Source organism: Artibeus jamaicensis, unplaced genomic scaffold, assembly GCF_021234435.1.
Source record: "Artibeus jamaicensis isolate MK-2021 breed Jamaican fruit bat unplaced genomic scaffold, CSHL_Jam_final contig_76, whole genome shotgun sequence".
Taxonomy (NCBI): domain Eukaryota; kingdom Metazoa; phylum Chordata; class Mammalia; order Chiroptera; family Phyllostomidae; genus Artibeus; species Artibeus jamaicensis.
In genome coordinates, this window is record NW_026521954.1 from 5,797,498 (window position 1) to 5,820,997 (window position 23,500).

Consider the following 23,500-nt stretch of genomic DNA (forward strand, 5'->3'; position numbering starts at 1 on the left):
AGCCATAAAAAGAAGGAACTTCTACCTTTTGAAGCAGTGTGGATGGACATGGAGATTTTCATCCTAAGTGAAATAAGCCAGTCAGAGAAAGACAAATACCATACGATCTCACTTATGTGGAATGTAATTAACAAAAATAAACTGACAAGTAAAATAGAAATAGAGACATGGATATGTGAAACAGATGGACAGCTATTAGAGGGGAGGAGAAAGGAGAAGACTGAATGAAAGAAGGGGAAGGGGTTATCCAAAGACCATAAACACAATCCATAGACATGGACAACACTGGTGATGACCAGGGGAAGGGTGGGAGGCTGGGTGGAGGTGGGCAGAGGGCAGGAAAATGGGGACATCTGTAATAAAAATAGAATAAAATAAATTTCCAAATGTTTTCAGAGAATGCACATTTACATTCACACTACAGTGCAATTCCGTTTCTACACATCCTTACCAGCATTTGGTTCCGTCATTATTTTTCACTTCAGCCATTCTGAAGGTGTGTAGTGAGAATTCAAGTTTTCCTTTCCCTAATGACTGATGATGTGAACATCTTTTCATGTCCTTATTTATCATCTATATATTCTCTTTAACAATATATCTTATGTTGTATGTTCATTTTCTAATTAGATTATTTGACTTTTACTGATGAGATTAGAAAATTATATGTTGTAGATATTAGTCCTTTGTAAATATTATCACTTGGTCTTGTATTGAAATACATGACTGAGAACTTGTATTTTCATTCTCCTAACAGGGTCTTTCACAGAGCAATATATATTTTTTTTGGGAAAAAAAAAAGAATGAATTGGGAGGAATGAGACTACCCAATTTCAAGACTTATTATATAGCTAATTAAACAAGATTGTGTGGCATTGTCAGAGACACTGAGACTCAGATCAGTGACACAGAATAGCAAACCCAGAAAAAGACCCACACAATTGCACCCAACTGATTTTTCAAAAGTTTATGAACTTCCTTTTTATGGATTATTATACTTTCCATGTCAAGTCTAAGAACTGTTTTCATGGCAATAGAGACTGAAAATTTTCTTATGTATTATCTTCTAAAAGTTTGATTGCTTTATGAAAGATAAGTTTATGATCTATGGTAATTTTTATTTAACATATGAGGTTGAAGTCAATGATCAGTTCTTGACTTTATGTTGGGAACCACCTGCCTGGTTTCAGAAACTGTAACCCCCCAGGGCTAAGGGTGAGTGAGAGACCTTGAGACCCTAAGCCACTAAGGAGACAAAGCTTATCTCTCTGGCAGGAGCACTGCCTCTGCCCACTTTACTTCACCCTGCCTGGCCCCCAGTGCATGACTGGTTAGCCAATGAAAGGTAAGATTCCTCAAGAGAGGGGCAACCTAAGACAAGCATGGTCGTAAGGGGGCCCTCAGGGAAGGACTTGGGAGGCTATGGAGAAAGGGGATGAGGGACCTTTGCCCCTTGCCTTTGACATAGCCTGGGTCCTCATTCTGTCTGCAAGAAGTCTCCTAATCTCTTGGTTGTCTTACTCCCCCTGCTCAACCTAAGCCTGAAACAATGCTGGAGGTGGGTGCGGCCTTGTGCTGGAAAGGGCAGGTTCCCTGGGGGATCAGGCCTAAGAAAGAATCCACAAAATCCTGTGAAACCTGCTTTGCTAATACCCTCATTTTAAATGATAAGGGTCCAAGCATGAAATGAGTTATGTTCCCAAAGTTTTATGGCCCTTTAGCTAGCTGACCCTGACTCAAAATAAGCCCTGACTCAGGGTTCTTTGAATATTATGTATTGTTTGATCATTACTGCCTGACAATGATTGATGAGCTTTACTTATATGCCCTGTATTCCCATGCAAATTAAGTCAATTAAAGCCTGTCAAGGCAAGGGTAGCAGTGCTCTCCTCTTGCAAGAGTGGCCTTGCCATCCCTTTTCCTCCACTGGACTTGGTAGTCCACATGAATTCCTCTCATTTCAGCCATAACGCTGTGGATACTGCTTGCTGGTGTCTGCATCACCTATGGATAAGCAATTGTTTTAGCCTTCGTTTTCAAAAAGCTATTCTTTCTCAATTAAATTTTATCTACACATTCATATATGGTCGGCTGTGTTTGAGTGGGTCTCTATCTGTGTTGTCTATTCTGTTGCACTGCAGGCATTTAGTGCCATAAATTTTTCAACATTACTTCAATTGCATCCCATGGATTTTGAAGTGTTGAACTTTTATCTTTCATTCAATTTGATGTATTTTGTGATTTCCCTTAAGACATCCTATTTCACAGATGGATTATTTAGAAGTGTGTTGTTTAGTTTTAAAGTGTTTGCAGATTTTTCTCACTGTACCTTTTTGGTTATTGATATTAATTTGAGTTCATTGTAGACAGAGAACATATTCTGAATGATTTAAATCCTTTTAAATTTTTTGATTTTTTAAAAAATGGCTGGGGTTGGGGGAGTAGTGGGGGAAAAGGCAGACAACTGTACTTGAACAACAATAAAGTAATTAAAAGAAAATAAAATGGTCTTGGATATGTTCTGTCTTTATATATGCTTCACCAGTTCTTAAAAGATGTGTATCTGCTCTTATTCAGTAGACATTCTATAAATGTCTATTATATGATGGTGTTAAGTTCTTATATATACTTGTGTTCATTTCCTACATATTTCTATGATTGTTGAGGAAAAGATGTTGAGATAATACTACTTTATTTGTATACTACTTTTCCTTTTAGTTTTATCCATTTTTGCTTCACATATATTGCAGCTCTATTGTTTGGTTCTATACATATAAGATTACTGTGTCTTCTTGGCAGAGTGAGCCTGTAATCATTATACAGGGTTTTATCTCTGGTAATTTTGTGTGCTCAGCAGCCTAGTTTATTTGATATTAATAAGGATTCTGCTGCTTTCTTTTGACTGACATTTGAATAGGATATGTTTTACCCTCTCCTTTTACTTTTAAACTCCTTATGCTGTTGTATTAAAGCAAGTCTTTTCTAGATAGTATCTATTTGGGTCATGTTTTCGATCCACTCTGCCCATCTTTGTTTTTTAATTGATGTATTTAGACTATTTATATTCAATTATTATGTTAGAATTTAAATCTGCCAACATATTTTGTCATTTGTTCTCTCTGCTTTTCACTTTTCTGTTTTCTGTTCCTGCCTTCCTGTGGGTATTATATAAAAGTTTTCAGAATTAAATATTGATTTTGTCTAGAGTATTTTTTAATCTTTATTATATTTTTCCCATTATCATTAACTCCTTTAAACCCACTTTCCCCAGCAATCACCACACTGTTGTCCATGTCCATGAGTTCTTTTTCCTATTTTTGAGTGTGTTTTTTGTATTGTTTCTTTAGTGATTGGTCTAAGTACTACATTATATGTGCATAATTTATTCCTGTTTATGGGTGTTAAAATTTTATCAGTTTTAATGAAATGTAGAAACTGTATTTTCCTTTAGCGTTGTTTATTCTTTTCCATTTATAATTGTCTTAAATTTCTTTTTTCATTTGTTTAGAACCACATGCTGTTCTAAAGAGAGTGTTATTTTTTTTTTTGCTGCAAGCATTAAACATAACTTAGAATTTCCTTCTCCTTTTAAATTTTCTTTTACACCAACAGCTATTTTTGCTTTTATCCTGTTCTTTCTTACTTCATGTAGTCTCCAGATTCTTCTTTTATCATGTCCTCTCTGTTTAGAAAACCTCCTTTAGCCATTGTTTGGAATTGTTCTGCTGGTGACAAGTTTTCTTAGTCTTTCTGCATTTGAGAGTGTCTTCATTTCTGTTCATTCCTGAAGAACACTCTCCTTGACTACAGAATTCGTGTTTGAAAGTTCTCCTCATTCAGCATGTGCCACATCCTTCTGGCCTCCATGATTTCTCATGAGAAATCTACTTGTATTCACATTAAATTTCCTATAAGTAAGATTTTTTCCTTCTCTTTTTGCTTTCAAGATATGTTCTTTGTCTTTAGTTTTTCAAATTTGACAGTGATATATTTCTTGGCATGTATTTCTTTGTGTTGTCCTGTTAGGTGTTTGCCTGGCCTCTTGTATGAGAAGGCTCAAGTCTCTTGCTGAATTGGGGGTGATTCCAGCTGTCATTTCTTCAAATAATTTTCAGTTCTCTTATCCTCTCTGTCCAGACATCTGGTAACACAAGCGTTAGACTGGGTAATTTTTATTGCCCTATTTTCAGAGTAACATTCTTTCCTCTGTCCCCTCCATTCTATTTTGATACTATCCACTGGATTTTATTCTATATTGTACATTTTTATTTCCCAAATTTCAATTTGATTCTCCCTTTGGCTTTTCTCTTTTTTGCTGAGGCTTTCTTTTTTTTTTCATTTGCTTCAGGCATTTTGTAATTGCTCAGTTAAGGATTTTTAGGAGTGTTCTAACCTTTTTCCAGATAATTCTATCACCTCTGTCATCTTAGTGTTATAGCCTGTGGGTTATCTCTCTTCATTCAAATTGAAATTGTCCTGCTTCGTGGTATGATGAGATTTTTCTGTGAAACCTGGATATTTGTTTTATGTAGTGTAAGACTCTGGACCTTATTTAAGCCTAGTGTTTAGCAGGCTTCCTTTGACACCAGTGGCAAGGGCAGAGGGGACACAATGCCTGTTACTGCCAGATCAGGTGGAAGTTTCCCACTCATCCCCTGTTAACATCTGAGAAGGAGAAGGTTGCCTAGTTACTTGCAGACAGGAGTGGGTGTTATCACTCCCCACAGAGCCTGGTACCCCCTGACTAGAGAGTCAGGATGGCTTTAGTGCTCCACAGGTGACCTGCACTGACTCTAGACAGGATGTGGCCTTATGATTGCTGGGCAGAGGTTAGGGTCCCGATTCCCCTGGTCCTCTCACACAGACCAGCAAGGAAGGACAGGGGCGTCATGTTACTCTAACAAATTCACCATCTGATCTTCACTGATGGTGGGGATGCAGAAGCTTATTACCACCTGTGGAAAGGAAATTCATAGCTCCCTACTGGTCCTCTCTCTCTCTCTTTTTTTTTTTTTAGTTATTTTTCAAGTACAGTTTTCTGTTTATTTCTCCCATCCCAGCCTACCCTGCCCCATGCTCCCCACCTCCCTCTCATTTCCACCCCCCTTAGTTCTCGTCCCTGTGTCCTTCCTATTTGTTCCTCCAAATCCCTCTCCCTTTTTCCCCTTAAATTCCCTCCCCTCTCCCCTTTGGTCACTGTCTCCTTGTTCTCTATTTCCTACTGGCCCTTTCTTGACTCCACTGCAGGATCCAGCTTGGAGTGCTTAGTTATAACGAGATGAAGATAGATGTCTAGGCTTCCTACTCAGACTTTCCTGGCATGGGTAAAAGTGGGGCCGCATATTTTTCTGTGGTATTTAGCTGCAGTGAATCGGTTATTGTTAAAAAGTTTTCTGTTACCCAGAACAGTGTGGCTTAGTTGGTTCAGCATCATCCCACAAACCCAAAGGTCAGTGGTTTGATTCGCAGTTGGGGCACATGCCTGGGTTGCAGGTTTGGCCCCTGGTTGGGGTGCGTACAAGAAATGACCAGTGTTTCTCTCTTAAATTGATGTTTCTCTCCCTCTCTTTATCCCTGCATTCCACTCTCTCTAGAAATAAAGAAATAAAATGTTAATTTTTTTTTCTGTCTTGCTAAGCTGCACCTTATCTGGTCTCTTTGCTAAATGAGTAAGCTCTTCTTGGTGCTATTTCTGTCTGTACCCGATGAAGTTTCCACATTTCCAGCTCCAAGTCTGGAGACTTAGAAGCACAAAGCAAACCATCAGGGAACTCACACCATGTTGTTTGGGTCTTACAGTCCCGCCCGTTCTGCTTTTTTTCTCTGCATATTTTAGAGCCTTATGTTTGTTATATATATAATACCCAGTGTTTAGGGTTGTACTTAGAAAGAATAGGAAGAAGTATATTTGTTCCATCTTTTCAGAAGCATTAGTTGACTTTAAATGTTGCCTAACCATTACAACCTATTTTCTCTGAAAAATATTACCATGATATTGGTATATGTGTTAAATATAGATTCACATAGTGTAGTCCTTTTCCCTCAGGTTAATATTCATAATTTGAAGACAATTAAGGATGTAAGTGACAGTCTCAGTTTTTGACTTTTAGTTCCTACCTAGTTTTGGTACTTGGAATACAAATTTACACTTCCCTTTGCTGTGCTTTTTTTTTACATGCTTTTCTAAGTACCTGGGGCTGCTATTCAACTTCATTTGTGGTAGCATTATCACTAGTGGTTCCTTCAGAACCACTGTTCCTTGTTCCATTGATTCTGAGGTCCTCCTCCATCCCTCTTTTGATACCCTGCAGCTGAAAGGATGTCTGTCTCTCTATTGAGTATTGGTCATTCAATTGGTCTAAGAAATTTCTATCATAAGAGATTCAACTAAGATTGCACTCTAAATTTAGTTGCCTTTTTAAAAGAGGTACTGGCATTTTCTGGAGCCATGCCAAAGAACATTTGAGTGGCACACGACATATTTAAATCAAAAGGGAACCCATATGCATTCCAAATCTTATGGCGATAGGCATTGGACAGAGCTCCCTATTTTCTTAATAGGGCATTAAAAGCAAAACTGCAAAGTGAGGCTGTTGGGCTGCTTTTTTGTTGGTCCATAGTCTATAATATGATTGGTGCCCGTTAGTAGCTGATGGGTTGCATATGGACACCTACACTTCAGTCCTGGGGTGAAATCTAACAAGTCTCAAGTAAAATGTGTCTTCTTTTTTATTTTACATGCTACGAAGAACATTTGGAAGTGAAAACTGAATGGCCACCCAACAGTTTCATGGGTTTTCAGTGTGGAAGTTACTTAATAAATTAAACTAGTCTAAATTGCTTATAAGGGGAAATTGAATCATCGGAAGTAGAATCTACAACCTTAGGAACTGCTTAAAGAAATACATAATAAGACTAAAATAGCTCCATGTCTAGCAATGACATAATAATCTTCTGATTTTTTTTAATAAAAAAGAAAATAATACATGAGAATTTGTGTTATTATAGAGTGGGTAAAGTATATTTTCTATAGTAGATATAGGTAAATACTAGCTGAAATTAGTCCAGAAAAATAGAATTATAGGTTGGAAGTAACTGTAAGTGATTTTCTCTGGCCCACGTTTAATGAAGAAACCCATAAGTGTCTACTCAGAGTGCTGTGAACGGCACTCTCGGGACTTTCTGGGTGAGACACAGGGACGTAGTTCTGAAATTCTCTGCCCAGTGATCATCAAAGTTGTTCTTTTATTCATTTTACATATTTGAGTGTGACTGCTTTTTAATGACAAATAGACCCTACAAGTTTTGCTCACATGTACCAAATGAGTTGGGATCACAAGTGAATAAAATTGAAATAGATTATAAACCTTACTTCCCATATGAGTGTGTCATAGACTGTCATGAAATTGGACCAGAATTGTACTTTTCCCATGGTCATGCGGAACTAGGGCATTAAGTCTCATTGTGTATTCTGCAAGAATCCTTTCCAGCCAAGCAGCCTCTTCAAGTCTCAAGGAAAGTCACTGAGGTTTAAATTTATGTGCAGACTTATCCCATAAAATTGGGGTGATACACAAACATATTCATTCAAATGGCTAAATCAACCAATATTATAAATTAACTGTGATTTCATTGGGAGATTTATAATACAATTCAATATGTCATTAAAACCTCATTTCACTCTCTGCAGAATAAATGCAGATATGACTTATAACCTAACAACTAATGGGACTTGAAAATACTATTATGTGTCACTCTAAATATAAAATATGCATCAAACCTGATCTCCTGTGTAGAAGACATTTTAGTGAAAATGGACATAGGCACACTTTCTTCTATTTTTAGGTTATGTGGGAAATTATTATCTTGAACTAATATATTAAAATATACTATTAAATTCTTCTGAATGACTTTGTGTATTTTAACATAATGTGCTCTCTGCAGAAACACCTCTTGCATTTTCTATTATTCCCATCAGTACTGGTTTCTCATGTAAAATGGATATAGTAAGAATGTTCATTATAGTTCTATCTAGCTAGATTTAATGTTGATGTCTTTATAATTATAAAATTCAAGAGGGGGTTTACATTGAGATCTAAGACCTTCTTATAAGTTACAGAACTAAATATTATAAAATATTGATAACATGTGCAATAAAAAATGAATCATTGTTTAGTGCACATTCTGCACCAGATTCTGTGGTAAATACTTTATAAATATGATCTCATTCAATTAGCTCAACTGGCCTTCAGAATAAGGATTATTGTCCCAATTTTTGAGAAAAAAAAAACATGGTTTATAAAAGTTAATTAACTAACCCAACAACAAACAACTAGTAACTTATAACTGCCACATAACACTCATCATTTACTTTAATAAGGTTTACTTGAATTAATTTAATATAACATTGCACTTTTATGAACAGGATTAACAGTCTTTGTTTAATTTTATGGCATAGTCTGGATCCTGACAATAGAGAAAACTGGTCTACACTAGAAGTTAGTCTCTGAAATGTGCATCTACAGACACAGGATTCAAAGGTGAAAGGTGGATGGATGGATTCTGCTTAAAATAAGTGGATAGTTCAAGCATCTGAGATATTCTATGCATCCTGTTTCCAAACACTACAGAAGAATAGGCTTTTCTCTTTAAGAATTTTTAAATGAAAAAAATATATATAATGGACTGCAAGTATCCAAAGGAGGAGCATGGCTTTAAATGTGCAAAGAAAAAAAACTTTGTTTTAAAATATATATATTATTAAAAAGCAAAGGAAATTTTAGAAAACACTTAACATGAGCATGAATCCCAACTAACAGAATAAAGGGTGAGGAGATTTGGAAGTAAAGATGGAAAAGGAGAAAATGTCGAGAAAAGAAAATAAGTAAAAAATGCAATATCAAGAAGTAAAATCAGCAAGTGGGGGCAATAGTGAACGAAATGGTGCACTAGAAATCTAACCCAGTGATGAACAGAGGAGGTTAGGAAGCTCCACGCGGATGCAGGATAAAGAAGAGAGCTGTGAGGATCTGAGAGCAGTGAGGAGAGAAATACAGGCAAGTCTTCAGAGACGCCGCGGGTTCAGTTCCAGGCCACTGCAGTAAAAAGAATGTCACAATATAGCAAGTCACACAAATTGTTTGGTTTCTGAGGGCACATGAATGTTATATTTACACAACACTTTAGTCTATTAAGTGTTTTTAAAAAGCATATGTTTAAAAAAATTATATAGCTTAATTAAAAAAAGATTTTATTGCTAAAAAATGCTGGACGTCATTTAAACCTTCAGTGAGTCATAGTCTTTTCTGCTGATGGAAGTTCTTGCGCCAGTGCTGATGGCTGGTTGCTAGTCAGGGTAGTGTTTGCTGAGGGTTAAAGTGTCTGTGGCAATTTCTTAAAATTAGAAAACAGTCAAGTTTGCCGCATCCATTGACTCTTCTTTGACAACGAATTTCTCTGTAGTATGTGAAGCTGTTTGATAACATTTTCCTATGGTAGAACTTTTTTTAAAAATAAGAATCTATCCTCTTAGACTTTGCTGCTGCTTTATCCACTAGGTTTACATAATATTGTAAACCCTTTGTTGTCATTTTCAACAGTCTTCACGGCAGCTTCACCAGGAGTAGATTTCCTCTCAAGAAACCACTTTCCTTGCTCATCAGTAAAAAGTTACACTTTATCCATTGCAGTTACACCACGACATTGGAGCATGTCAGTCATGTCTTCAAGGTCCACTTCCAATTCTACTTCTGTTATTTCTACCACATCTACAGCTACTCCCTCCACTGAAGTCTTCAGCCACTTAAAGTCACCCATGAGGGTTGTAATTAACTTCTTCCAAATTCCTATTAATGTTCCTGTTTTGACCTCTTAACATTAACCACAAATGTTTTTAATGGCAGCTAGAATGGTGAATCCTTTCTGTAAGGTTTTCAATTTACTGTTCTAATATCCACCAGTAAAGGAATTACAATCTATGGTGGCTATAGTCTTATGAAATGTATTTCTTAAATAATGAGACTCATAAGTAAAATATTAGTCCTTGATTCATGGCCTGCAGAATGTGTGGTGTGTTAGCAGGCATGAAAACAACATTAATTCATCAGAGTTTTTGACTGACCAGGTTCATTGCCATGAGAAGTAATGTTTTGAAAGAAATGTTTTTTTCTGAGCAGTAGATCTCAAAGTGCGCTCAAAGCATTCACTAAACCATGTTGTAAATAGTTGCACTGCCATGCAGACTGTGTTGTTCTATTTATGGAGCAGAGACAGAGTAGATTTACTTTAATTCTCTAGGGCTCTAGGATTTTCAGAATGGTCTATGAGCACTGGCTTCAACTTAAAGTCACCAGCTGCATTAGTCTCTGAGTCAGTCTGTCCTTCGAAGCTTCGAAGCCAGTCCCTGACTTCTTCTCTCTGGCCATGAAAGTCCTAAATAATGTCTTCTTCCAGGGTAAGGGCTATTTCATCTACACTGAAAGTCTGTTGCTTACTGTAGCCACCTTGGTTAATTATCTTAGAGCTTCTGGCTAACCTGCTGCAGCTTCTACATTAGCACTTGCCGCTTCATCTTGAACTTTTGTTATGGAGATGGCTTCTTTCCTTAAACCCCATGATCCAACCTCTGCTAGCTTCAAACTTTTCTTCTGCATCCTCCTCACCTCCCTCGGCCTCCATAGAATTGAAGAGAGTGAAGGCCTTTCTCTGGATTAGCCTTTAGCATAAAGGAGCGTAATGGCTGATTTTGTCTTCTATTCAGTCCGCTAAAACTTTCTCTATCAGCAGGAATGGCATATTCTTATCATTGGTGTGTTTGGTCCCTGGAGTAACCCTTTTAATTTCCTTCAAGAACTTTTTCTTTGTATCACAATTAGGTTAACTGTTTGGCTCAAGAGATCTAGCTTTCTGCCCCTCTCAGCTTTTGACACGCCTTTGTCCGTAAGCTTAATCACTCCCAGCTTTTGATTTAAACATGTGACTCTACTTTACACTTAAAAGACTTTTCTGGGTTATTAATTAAACTAATTTCAATGTTCTTGTGTCTCAGGGAATAGAGAGGCCTGAGGAGAGGAAGCAGTCAGTCTGTGGACACACACAAACATTTATTGACTAAGTCTGCTGTCTTATATAGCCATGGCTTGTGGTGGCCAATTACAATAGTAACACCAATGATCACTAATCACAAATCACCATACACATATAATAATGATGGAAACATTTGGAATATGATGAACTTTACCAGAATGTGGCACAGGGACACAAAGTGAGCAAACGCTGTAGAAAATGTGGTGCCAATAGAGTTGTTCCACGCAGGGTGGCCACAAACTTTCAGTTGACCCCCAAAAAGGACTAACTTGTGAAGGCCAATAAAATCATACTTTGTATGGATGATGGCCATGCCCAAAGAGAAAACCAGAGCAAGTTAAACAGAAATGACTGTTAAAGCCGAAGTATGCTGGTCTATACACCAAAACTTCTCACCATGCACAGCACAAACCAAATGGAGACTCAGCCTATCTTTCCATCTTTTATTGTTACTGAGAGTTATAAGGAAAAAACACTGCATCCAGGTAGATGAAAGAGATGCAGTAATCTAGTTGATTGAACACTTTTCATCAATGCTGAATTTAAGAAGAAAATGCATCACCATCTGAAGAACACTGGAGGAAAACATTTGTGGTCTAAGAATTCTGCACCCAATCAAGTTGTATTCATGTTCATTACCAAGAATATTTAACTCTGAAATGCCCAAATGTAATATTTCTCATTATAACCTTAAATATTTTATGAATAGTCATAAACGAGACAGAATGTAGCTCACCAGTTATCCACTTAATCAGAATTTTTAGCAGTTTTTTTTTTTAGGAGAGAAGCAAGTCCTAAAGAAATAGTTGCCTTTTTACAAGAAATTACAAGAAATATGTAATTTCATGTTTTAATACATTTACAAAAATAGTCTTGAAATTATAGTTCAAATGTATCAGCAAAAAATTATACATTATTCACACATACTGAAAAGTACAAAAATATCCGACAGAGACTTTGAGAGCCCAGAAAGGTCTCTGTAAGATCAATTAAATGATTGTTTTATATCTTCAGGCTGCAGATTCAGTTATAGTCACAGAAACAAGTGTTAATACGGGTGTTGCAAGGAAGACACCTGGCAACTTCTTTGATATCAATGTAGTGAGAACTGGAGTTCTTTAGTGAGCAAACTGATAACAGCCTGGTGAATAAAAATCAGCCGGACTCCCCACCTCTCTATGAACCACCTCTCAGCTGTGTGTATAATATATATATATATAGTAATGATTGCAGAGCCACACTGCCCAGAGGAGGGCATTGTCAGCGGTAGAGAGAAATTAATGGTGTGTGAATGTGGCTGAACAGAGAAAGAACAAAGGCTGAAAGCAGCGGTGAGTCTGAGAAGAGTCTATCACCATGTTAAAAAGTGGTGATTATCCAGTCCAAGTCCATTTTACTACCACTTCAGTTTCTGTATAATCCACTGTTCCCTTTCCAGCCACTGCCCAGGGCACTACTTTATCTCTAGCCCTCATCACCTCTCTCCCAGGGGCCTGTAACAGCCATGGACCTGCCTCCCCAAGTCTCTGCAGGCTCAAGTCTCATGCTGCAGAGGGCTACTTACTACTAAGGCTCCTTCTGTAGGACACATCCAGGCTCACCCAACCTGAGACTCCATCCATTGTGCTCCATATCTTATTGCAGAGCTTTACCATCCTTTCAGTTTTTAGAAAAACAATTGACTCTCAAGCACAATCTTCTGCAGAACCCCAAAATAAAAACAGATATAAAGAGGAGCTAAAATGGTTGAAGGAAAAGACCAACTTAACTTCTAGCCCTGCCCTTCCTCTGCCTCCCATCCCTGTATTATTAGCGCTCCTGGAGGTCCTCTAAAAAATGTTAGTACTTATTCCAGAAAGCACCATTGGAAATCCAATGATATGCAAGAAAATCTCCACACTTTTTAGCAAGACACGGAATTTCCTTCACTGGGCCCCTGTGGCCCATTTTGGATCCTCTCCCATCATATCTATGGTTCATGCAATTCTGAAGAACATGCAGTCACTGGTCTGCTCATTCCATTTCTTACCATTTTGGATCTATACATGCTGCTCCTATGGCATTAGGTGCTACCACTACACCTTTTGCTCTTCAAGAAAATGTCCAGAACTTGTGCACATCCTCTATGTAAAGCCCCTGCCACTTGTAGGCAAAGCCACCACTCTCTTTCCTCTATGGCCACTCTATTTCACACAAACCACTGCCAATGCTTGCGACTGACTTTATGGTGATGTAAGTGCATGTCATTATATATTTGTTGTTTTTTTAAGCTCCTTTAGTTTATAGATACAGTGCATTATACTTCTCGTGACTTGATACCTAGAATAGTGCCTGGCATGTAAAAAATGATAAATGATTACTGTGTGAGTTAAAAATTGAGGCCATCCCAGAAACACAGAATTTGTCAAAATCATGTAGCTAATTATCAGCAGAAGCACTGTTTCAATCCAAGTCCCTGGCAACCATTTCAATGACCTTGACATCCCACCACATAGCCTCTAAACCTGACCACTTACCAAGTTTATGTCCCACAATTCACTTTCTCAACTGGATTTCACATGCAACTGTGTTTCTCCTCCAGCTGCAGAGTGAACACTACTGCAGAAGAAACTAAATTGGTTTGTAAAAAGGCAGACAAACCAATTATTCATGACTAAAAACTTTTTCTGTTCAACTGCACTGAATAGTAAGTATTGATAGTGCTGATACTATGTTCTCTGCTAAGCATAATGGGCGAAAGAAAAGAAATTGAGAGCTTATCTCTGTTTCCCAATAGGTCACTTTCTATTACAGGAAATGAGATGTAGCCCCAAACTACTATACACTATGTATATGACAAATACTATTAGAGTGGTCACAGGAGAGAGGTCTTGCAATGCTAAACTCTTCTAAAAAGATTTCCTGGCACACCTGGCATGTGAAGTTGGGCCAGATAACAGGCAGTACCTTAACAGGCAAAAGGAACACAGAGAAAGACAGAATATCATAGAAGGCCCAGAAGTTTAAGACTCAAATATTCAAATTGCCACTCCTTTTGCTTGTCTAGAGAGATCTTCTTGAGACCAGAACAGTGTGTGTCCATGTTTGTCGGGGGCACCACACCTGCCCAGAGCACAGTGGACTGCCAACAATTATTTATTAAATGACAAACCCAAAGGAATGTATAAAACGCGAAGAACAGTTATAGAAAGCCAAGAGGGTCCAAACACATCAGTAAATCCAGGTAACAGAAAATTGTATTCAGAGGACCAGCAGTAAGCAGCAGCATGTGGAGAGGTATTGACCATGGGTCCTCAGCAAATACCTGGAATGGGTGTGAAAACTGATCTTGAGTAGTACTTAGAAAGTCCAGGAACATTTAAAGGACCAAAAATGTATTCATTATGTAACTTGTGCTTAGGAAGAACTACAATTGGACTATTTAGGTATTAGAACCTGGAAAGTAGTGTAGGGGCAGGTGGGCCAATACTAAAATTAGGTTTCTTAAAATAATCTAACTGCCCACTAAAAAGAAATCTCTAGTTGACAACATATATTGCTCCATTAAATACAAAAGAACATTCCCCATTCAGGAATCCTCTGCTCTACCCATGTCTAATGACAGACGTGACCTTTGTATGACTCTGCAAGTGAGTTCTTCCAGCACAGATCATCCGGAGGCGGGGCCTTGCTGCAGCTGAGGGCCGAGTAGTCAGACTTCTGCCAAACCACCTCACCAACCTTTTCATGATTTGATCCCCTAATCAGACCCTAAAATCCCATTATGGGGAATAAAAATTCTTCCTCCTGATTTGGTTTGGGAGGAGGATTTTAATTTGGCCTTCTTCACAATGAGCCATTTCTGACACTTTTCCCTGATGCTGGTTGGGATATGCTGAACTTGGATTGATTCAATAGTACTGATCGAAACAAGCCATTGTGGCTTTACTGACTTTCAACCCATTGATATTTGCACTCTTATTTATTAGCTATAATGAGTCAGAAATGCTAATTCTTCTTCCAAAAAGCAAAAGGATATTCCCCACATTCGATTACATTTCTCTGATTCCTCTCTTAGTTGTGATGAGAATTTCTGTCTATTGAGAAATACCGTGAGGCAAGGGATGCATTCAAGAAAATTACAGGTACTACTGGGCTGCATGTGGAAACTTATATTGTATTTGTGAAATGACTTTATTTTTCTTCCATTTTTCAAAGAATCCTGAGGCCATTTACCCTACACCTTGTTTTCGGTGCGTGTGAGTGCACCCCACCTCCCTCTGCACTCCCACACCACAAACCCTACATTCAATGTATCCAAGGTGGTCTCCTTTGCCAAATCCTTGCTACGTACTGAGGAGGCACGGGAGAAATCTACTCCTTCAATACGCCAATGAATGGACATTTGGAAGCCAAAAGAAACTTCTCAAAAGTTCCAGGATCCCCACATAGGTTGAAGCAGTAAGGAAGCATTACATAAAACACAATTTTCTGAGTTTATTTTCATATTTTCACCACAGCGAATAAGGGAACTGAACAATATTGATTATGGAAATATTTCCTGAAGAGAAGGTTTTGTTTTACTTGGAGAGCAGCTTGTGGGATTATTATCATTAAGACTTTTAAGCAAAAATGGCATGACAAAGTGCCAGGTTAATACTACATATTTTGAGAAATGTGAAGACAAAGCAAAACCTAAGTTATGTAAAATATTATGACAGGAAAGAGATGTTGTATAGAAATATGTACCACCTACCATACCAGCCAGTTTCTCAATTCTCAGTCTCTGTTCATCACTCATTTATCCTTTTAAGAAGTAGATTCCAGGGAGGGAAAGGCAAGAAGCATAACCAGTGAATAAGTCTTTCTTAGTTGGAGATTATAGTCCAATAGGGAAAAATATAATTGTGCTAATGCAGTGGTCTGAGATTCAGGCTGAGCTTCCTGGGGTATAATATTAAAAGTAATAATAATAATAATAATATAAATAGCTTTTACTAATTTTTCTATTATTCTGATTACTTTCTTCCTTGAGACCTTATTTTACCATGTAAATAAATTAAATCTTAGGTAATTCTATTAATTTTAGACAATTCAGAGTAATCTTTATGGTTTTCCATTATTTTTTCCTGGGATTATATTTAAGTTAGCAGTGAAAAGATGAGTGATGTTTTCACATAATGGATCCTTGGTTGTCCCCTCTCTACACAAATGAGGCATTCTGTCCCACCTGGTCTTAGTGATGGGTAGAGGCAGATTATTAATGCTTCCTTCTTGACCCTAGCTTAAGGCCTCTTGGTCCTCATGTCTCTTTGCTCAAGATGCTCTTCACTCTCAGACACAGAGTACAGTGTGCTCCCATGACTGCCCTAGAATGGGCAGAGACTCTATGAACCTACCTGATGGATCTGCCTGGACACCATGCTTGACTACACCTTTCTAATAAATCAGCTGAGAGGCTAGCTGCCTTCTCAGATCCACCCAGGAAAGCAAAATGCAAGCCTTCTCTTTGTCAAGCTCTTATCATATCCGGTGTTCCATTACCCCAAATCTATCCCATTGAAGAAGCCTCCAATAGCAGAGACAATTTTAAGGTCTAGCTTCTTCATGAATTCTCATTTTTAGTCCAGAGATAATAATCTTTGATTGCACAGATAAAGGAAAGAAAGAATGGGGAAAGTGCTCTCTCCTAAGTAGTCTCAAATCTATTGTCTGTGGTTTTAGACTTTAGAGTCTTAGATCCTTATGGCCTGAGATTTTGATATTCCATACCAGGATTTTTTAAATACCCCCTTTGAAATTTAACCTCTTTTGTTTGTTTCTCTCAGCTTTCTTACTGAGGGTGCAGATGTAATAGCTTAGTTTAATGGAGAAGAGACATGGGGTCAAAATGAATTAGCAGAGCAATATGTATATTAATATATCAAAGTATCATTATACTGCATAAGTAACTACAGGATGTGATAAATATTATAATGGGGAATTCTGTGGTGGCATGGAAAAGGAAGTGATGTCCAAATACTGATATTATAAATTATATAAAAATTAACAATAGATGTAATGCCTTCCCTCTGCTTTGCCTACACATAGAGTTTCTTCCCTGGGAAATGTCAACACGTATGGATTATAGTTCATGGAAAAATGTATATCTCTAGATTATATCTCATTTAGCTTTTCACATTAATAAATTTTGTCTAGAATGCACATACAAGGTTTTCAAAATAGAAACAGATTGTCATTATTCACTTAAAAGCAAATAATAATTATGCAGTTTCTCATATTATAATTTTTACTCTTGGGGAAGTGCAGTAAAGTCAGGTCAAAAGTTCTGTATGTATGGAAAAGTTGAAAAATGAATGTGGATATCTATATAGAAGAGAGAGAAAGTAGCTCTTCTTTTGTACTAGAGAGAAAACAAGGGAGAAAGAGAAACCTTTGTTGCTCAGGAAAGTACAGAAAGACTCCTGCATTCTCATTTTAACCTTTAGAATATAAATAAATCCCTCAAAAGGCCAGATAATCCCAATGCCTTTAACTTTTCAACTCAGGGATTTCTTCAAACTTCTAGACCTCATCATCCCTTGAAATGCAAATACATAGCTCCAGAGCTAGTAATTATCTTTGAACTTGAACCATCTATATTGTAAATTATTTTCCAAGGCATGATTTTAGTGCAGGATCCAATGTTTCAGTAAAAAAAATATTTATGCAGAAACACAAAGATATTTTTTCTACTATGTATCTCAGCTGCCAATGCATGAAAGATATAGTAATTATATTTGGTATTCAGAATTCATTTCCTCCAAACATATAAATCATCATCAGTTTCCAGAAATCTCAGTTGTCATGATCTAATATTTATTTTTAAGAATCCATAAACAAAAGCTCATATGTTGGTCTGCTTAATAACATTCTGGTCTAAGTGTTGGCTTGAACCAATATCCAATTAAACATTAAATATAATAAGGTTCAAGATCCAGAGGTGATATCCTTTTGGAAGACTAAGCGTGAACTATGGCAAAGTTAATTTTGTTTTCTTGCTATAGCTAACACAGACTCTCATATAATATTTACAAATAAAATACAATATATTTTCCTAAAAATAAGTCGACATTCACACAGGTAATATAGTTTATCTCTTCATAGTTTTAATTTGCATTTCTCTGATGGCTAATAGTTTTGAAAACATTTCATAAACATATTGACCATTTAGTTATCATTTTGAGGCTTTGATAAAAATCATGTGCTGCCAGGAAAAGAAGAACACATGTAAATGAAAAACAACTTCCATGTGACTTCAGGGGATTCACGGAACCCTGACATCCTTCCCTCCTTGGACTCTTGGCCAAGGCTCGACCTTGGCTGATGATGTTTTCTCCAGCTTCACTTCTCCCCCCATTCTGCCCCACATTTGTGTCTTAGCAATCTTGAAAACCTTGATCTGTCCTGCCCAATTTGGGTGTATCTTATCTGTATTCCCTTGAAATATCATACCTCATTAGAACCCCAATTTCTAAACACTTACTCTCCATTTAATCCTTAGCTCACAAATTGCCTCCTGGTGGGAAGTTTTCATTGATCCCCTCAATCTGTTTTTTTTTTTTTTAATCAAGTGTCTCCTAATATCTTATCCCTACTCTTGTAACCTGTGGGAGGACTCCATCCCTTGGAGCTCTCCCAGCCACCGTGGATGAGAAATAAATCATCCTGAACATCATCTTGTTGTTCCAGTGGGAAAGTGGATAAAGATTCCCTCTAGTGGGGAATGCCCTGAGCCCTTCTCTTACATGGCTTTTATTGGGAATGGTATGTGTAGGTGTATACAGCATACATGCATAGTTCATCAGTCAATGTCAAAAGGCTATAGTCATACAAAGACAGGTATTATCTATAGATAACAATTGAAGGAACACAGAGATCTGTCACAGGTCAGGGTCTGTGAGTCATGCTGATGCCAGAGGTTCGTTCAGACGAGTTTCATAAGATAGGGAGTTTACTCCTTATGCCTTCAACTTAAACATCTGGTTTATATCCACAGGGCTTATTGCTAGGCAGAAAAGCGTCCAAGGATAAAGTGTGCATTTCAGGCCTGATTCCCACGGGAATGCTTGGTGTTAGAGGTGGGTCATGTCTGCCACCTGCATTACCTGGTTTTCCAGGGAGACTTACTGTCCCCTTTCAGAGCCTGCTCTCATGGGGCCACAGTCTCCAAAACCACCAGCGTGGTTCCCAACAGTTACCAAAATTACTATATCCACTGTAATTACATGTTCACTTGTGTGTCTCCCCACGTCGTGAACATCTTGCAGCCAGTCACTGTCATGGTCATGTGTTGAACGGAGTGTGAAGTGTATAGTTGATGCTCAAACGTTTGTTGAATGAATGAAAAACAAAATATTTAACTTAAAAATTGTTTTGCCAGTAGTGGTTACTTATTTAGTTCTGAATTTCCAGAATTCAATGACTAGTGTAGTTGACGTGGTCTAAGATGAAGAAAATTAATATTCTGGACAATTTGGGAAGAAGGGAGCTGTCTTGTGACAAACTAATGAAAACGGTTTAATTTTATTCTGAATTTAATATTAAAGAAGATGTATCAGCACCCCCCCCTTTATTTTGCTTTTATAGAAATCTCTTCATATTTGTATAATGGTTCTTATCTCAAAGTGAAATTTTCTTTTAAGATGTATGCTTGTGTCTGGATAATATAAATTCTTAGGTTAGTTTTCACGTTGTTATTTTGTTTTGTTTTAATGGTACAGACTAGCTGTTTGATAAATCCTGTCAACTGGGATTTTGGGGATCAAATCATTGACCAGAGGTGCCGGAGTAGCATCTAGCCTGACAAATGTTATCATCAGACATTAATACTTGGGTTATCTCCGTTTTGTCCTCCTGAAAGTCCACAGACAAGCTAAAGGTGGAAATGTGACAGGAACTAGTCTTTCTAAAGAGCAGGGCAACAGTTCTGCCGCCAGCTGTGAAGCTTGTGTTAGTTCTGTGGGGAAAAAAAGGTTACTCCTCAGCTGTGATGAAAGTCACATTCTCCCTCTCCAGGGAGAGTGCAGGCTGCTGGGTATTATCCCATCTAAGCAAATACAGTTCTGTTTTGGAAACAATAATTCCAGCTAGTGTTCAAGTACAAGGCTTCCTTGGACGGGGCCAAACTATCACCCATCTCTGCCCCAAGGCACAGTGGCTTTATCCATTTACTGATTCATTGAATTATATGTTTTGAAGGCTTTGCAGCAAATACCTCAGCTGAGCACACTGGGTAAAGAAAATTGAAAGAAACATTCATTCCCTTTGAAACATATACTAATAACTATATACAAATAACTGCTTATAGTAAGTTTTTTCTAGCCATGTTGCCTTAATCTATTTATTGCTAATGATTTTGCCATAAGAGTTAGCAAAGGAGAAATAAGAAAAATGAGAATTTATCATTTACTTTTTTTCAAATACATCTTTATTATTTTTCTCTTTCTACACGTGTCAGAATACAACTGTTCTATTCTCACATGTTTGTTCCACGAGGAATTCTCTTTTCACTGTCAGTTCTTCCCTAGTGCTTTGACCCATCACCTCCATCACCTCCATCACCTCTTTCCCTTCTTTCTTCTCTGTCTTGCTGTGAAAGACTCCCTTCTCTCCTCGCATATCTCTTTTCCTCCTATAGCACCACTGAGCAGCTATGTCTGGAAGAAATGCTTCAAAAAACTCATGTATTAAATCCTTTCTGCTATTTCTGGGTGATAAGTGTGACTGGGTTAAGGAATCAAAAGTAGGCCAGCCGGCAATATTTTTGTCAATCCAAGCCAATTTCCAAACATTCTGACAACAGAATTGAACTTTAAAAAAAAACAAAACCCTCTTAATACTCAGTGTTGGCAGAGTGTGAATGCTAAGTGGGGATATGAGAACAAATTTGTCATAATTATCCTGCTCAAAATTTTCTGTGTGCTAGAGTGAATTTCCAGTGTCACCCATGATACTTTTTCTAAATTTTAACCTTGACGTATCATAAAAATTATAACAAAACATCAAGTTTAATGGAAAAAATATATCTTACCTATCTTATCGCCACAAACCAATGACACTTATTCCGGTATCAACAAATGCTGGAGGGAACGAATTGTTTCTATATTCACAGTATATCCAGTTACCCTAAGCAACACAGAGGGTCCTTACTGAGCACTGAGTCTTATCTTGGCACTTCAATAAGTACATGTACCAGCGCAGAGGTAGCAAACCTAGACATGGGTGGTTTAATGCAAGCAGCAGTACATGTAGCTCAACTAAAGCTCAGCATACAACTCCCTGAAAAGTTTTCATAGATTTTTTACCAAATCAGCACATCGCGGACATTTGATATATTCTATGAGAATTGTTACAATGTTTTACAATTTTGAGGAATAATCTGTTAATAATAAACATGCTGGTTATCAATATTGTTCTACTATATAAACTTTTACAGAAAACATTTTGATTCATGATTATAATTAGCAAGCAAAAATTCAACACATGGTATGTTTTCACATTATTTTGTATGGGCACCTATTAAAATCAAATAATATGAAATAATCATATAGCATCATTTTTCTGAGAACCTTCAGGATAGAAAGTATGACTTTAATTTCAATACTAAATGCAGAAGTGAGGGAATGACAGTGGCGTATCCTAGTTGCAATAACTTCCTACCATTGGGCATAGAATAGGATTCTAGGTCATCTCAGGACATAATTGTGATGCAAAGTTTCCTTCAAAATTGCGTGCTGTACAGGCAAGTTTTCAAGTTCCCTGGGTACCTACTATTAGCTATTTTGCATATTCTTCAATTAGGAGGTGAGGGTTAGAGCATGAGAATAGCTATTAGATTATCTACTCGTTTCAATGGAAAAGTCAAACTGAACGTTGTTGATACTTGGCTTTACATCTTTAACGTGATTAAATCATATTTGATGACTTAAAAAGTCTGGTCCAACCGACAAACGACTAGACGATGCACAAATGTGTACACAGTCATGTAATCGTGTGAACAGATCTCTCTGTATCGGGACATTTTTGTCAGGCTATCACCCGGGTAGACAGCGCTTTCCCTGCACACCTCTGTTTGCCCATGAATGTATTTACTGCCTACCTGAGAAAAGGCTGGCGAAGTTTAGGACTAGATTTTATCACGAGATAAAGATGAGGAAGCAGAGCTGATGCAGGGAGTCAGAATCCAGTCTCCTCCCTGAGGACTAATTGTTAGTGATTGTGTGAAACTCTGGACTCGAGCACCCCGACTGCAGAGGACACAGTGACAAGGTGTGGCACAGAGAAAGGTGTTCCTTCCCTTCTCGTCTGTTCACAGCCTCCTCGTCTCCTCGCTCTTGTCACTTTTTACCTTGTGCTCCACACCAGTCGCGTCCAGTAGAAAAGCAACACAAAGGCAAATACTGTCACGGATGTAACTTTAAATTCTCTACTAGTCACACCAACAAAGTCAAAAGAAGGATACCATGGATTTTTATAAATTTTATCTAACTCCATGTATTAAAAATATTATCATATGAATGTGCAGTCAATATAAACGTATTTTTGAGATATTTCACTGTCCTTCCTTTTTCCACCAAGTCTTTGAAAAACCTAATGTGTTGCGCTTCAGTCTGCACGTACAAGTACTGAACAGCCCTGGGGTCAGCCGCCGCCATCCGGACAGTGCTGCTGTGTTCTCCAGTCATGCTGAAGTGCTTCCTCTTCCCCTGTGTTTCCAATTTTCTCTAACTTCTGCACTTCTTATGTGTAATTTTCTGGCTTGAAACATCCTTCCCTCCTTCTCTGCATCCTCAAACTCAGCCTGGTTGGTCTTGGTAGGTCTGTCCTTGACTATTGGCACATCCAGAAAGCCTTCCCGAAGCCCGGTACAGGTTATACAGCTCTCTCTGGTCCTGTGTTTCTGCCACTCATCCAGTGTTCATGAGCCCAGTGAGCATGACAGAGTTGTGTGCTTCACAAGCCAAAGATTTAGTAAGAAATAAGTAAAACATAACAGATCACACACTTCTTGAAGCCAAAGATTTTCTTACTCCTTATTACATGTGCAGAAGTACACCCGTGTTGAACAGATTAAATACACAATAAATATTAGTGAAATAAACAGGGAAGGATCACAAGTTGAAACTCATTGAAATGTTCACCCAGTTTCTAAGGCTTCAATAGCATCAAACTTTTCTGCTGGGAAACTGTATTCTCTCCTCAGTGATGAACAAGTCGATACCTGCCAATATCTATCCTTCCTGGTTTATGGGTGACTCACAATAAATGCAAACACAATTTAGGTAATTTTTGTCAGTTTTATTTCTATAAGAATATGTAAAAATTTATTATCTAGCTATGTGAGGAATAACTAAGTCTCAAATAAAATTCGTTTTTTTATTTATCATATACCAGGTGC

The 23,500-nt window shown here is 37.7% G+C and overlaps 1 pseudogene; it reads right to left on the minus strand.

Annotated features, from left to right (window-relative positions):
- Positions 1-1,851: 1,851 nt before the first annotated feature.
- LOC119038987 (tigger transposable element-derived protein 1-like) lies at positions 1,852-22,787 on the minus strand (annotated as a pseudogene).
- Positions 22,788-23,500: the final 713 nt, after the last annotated feature.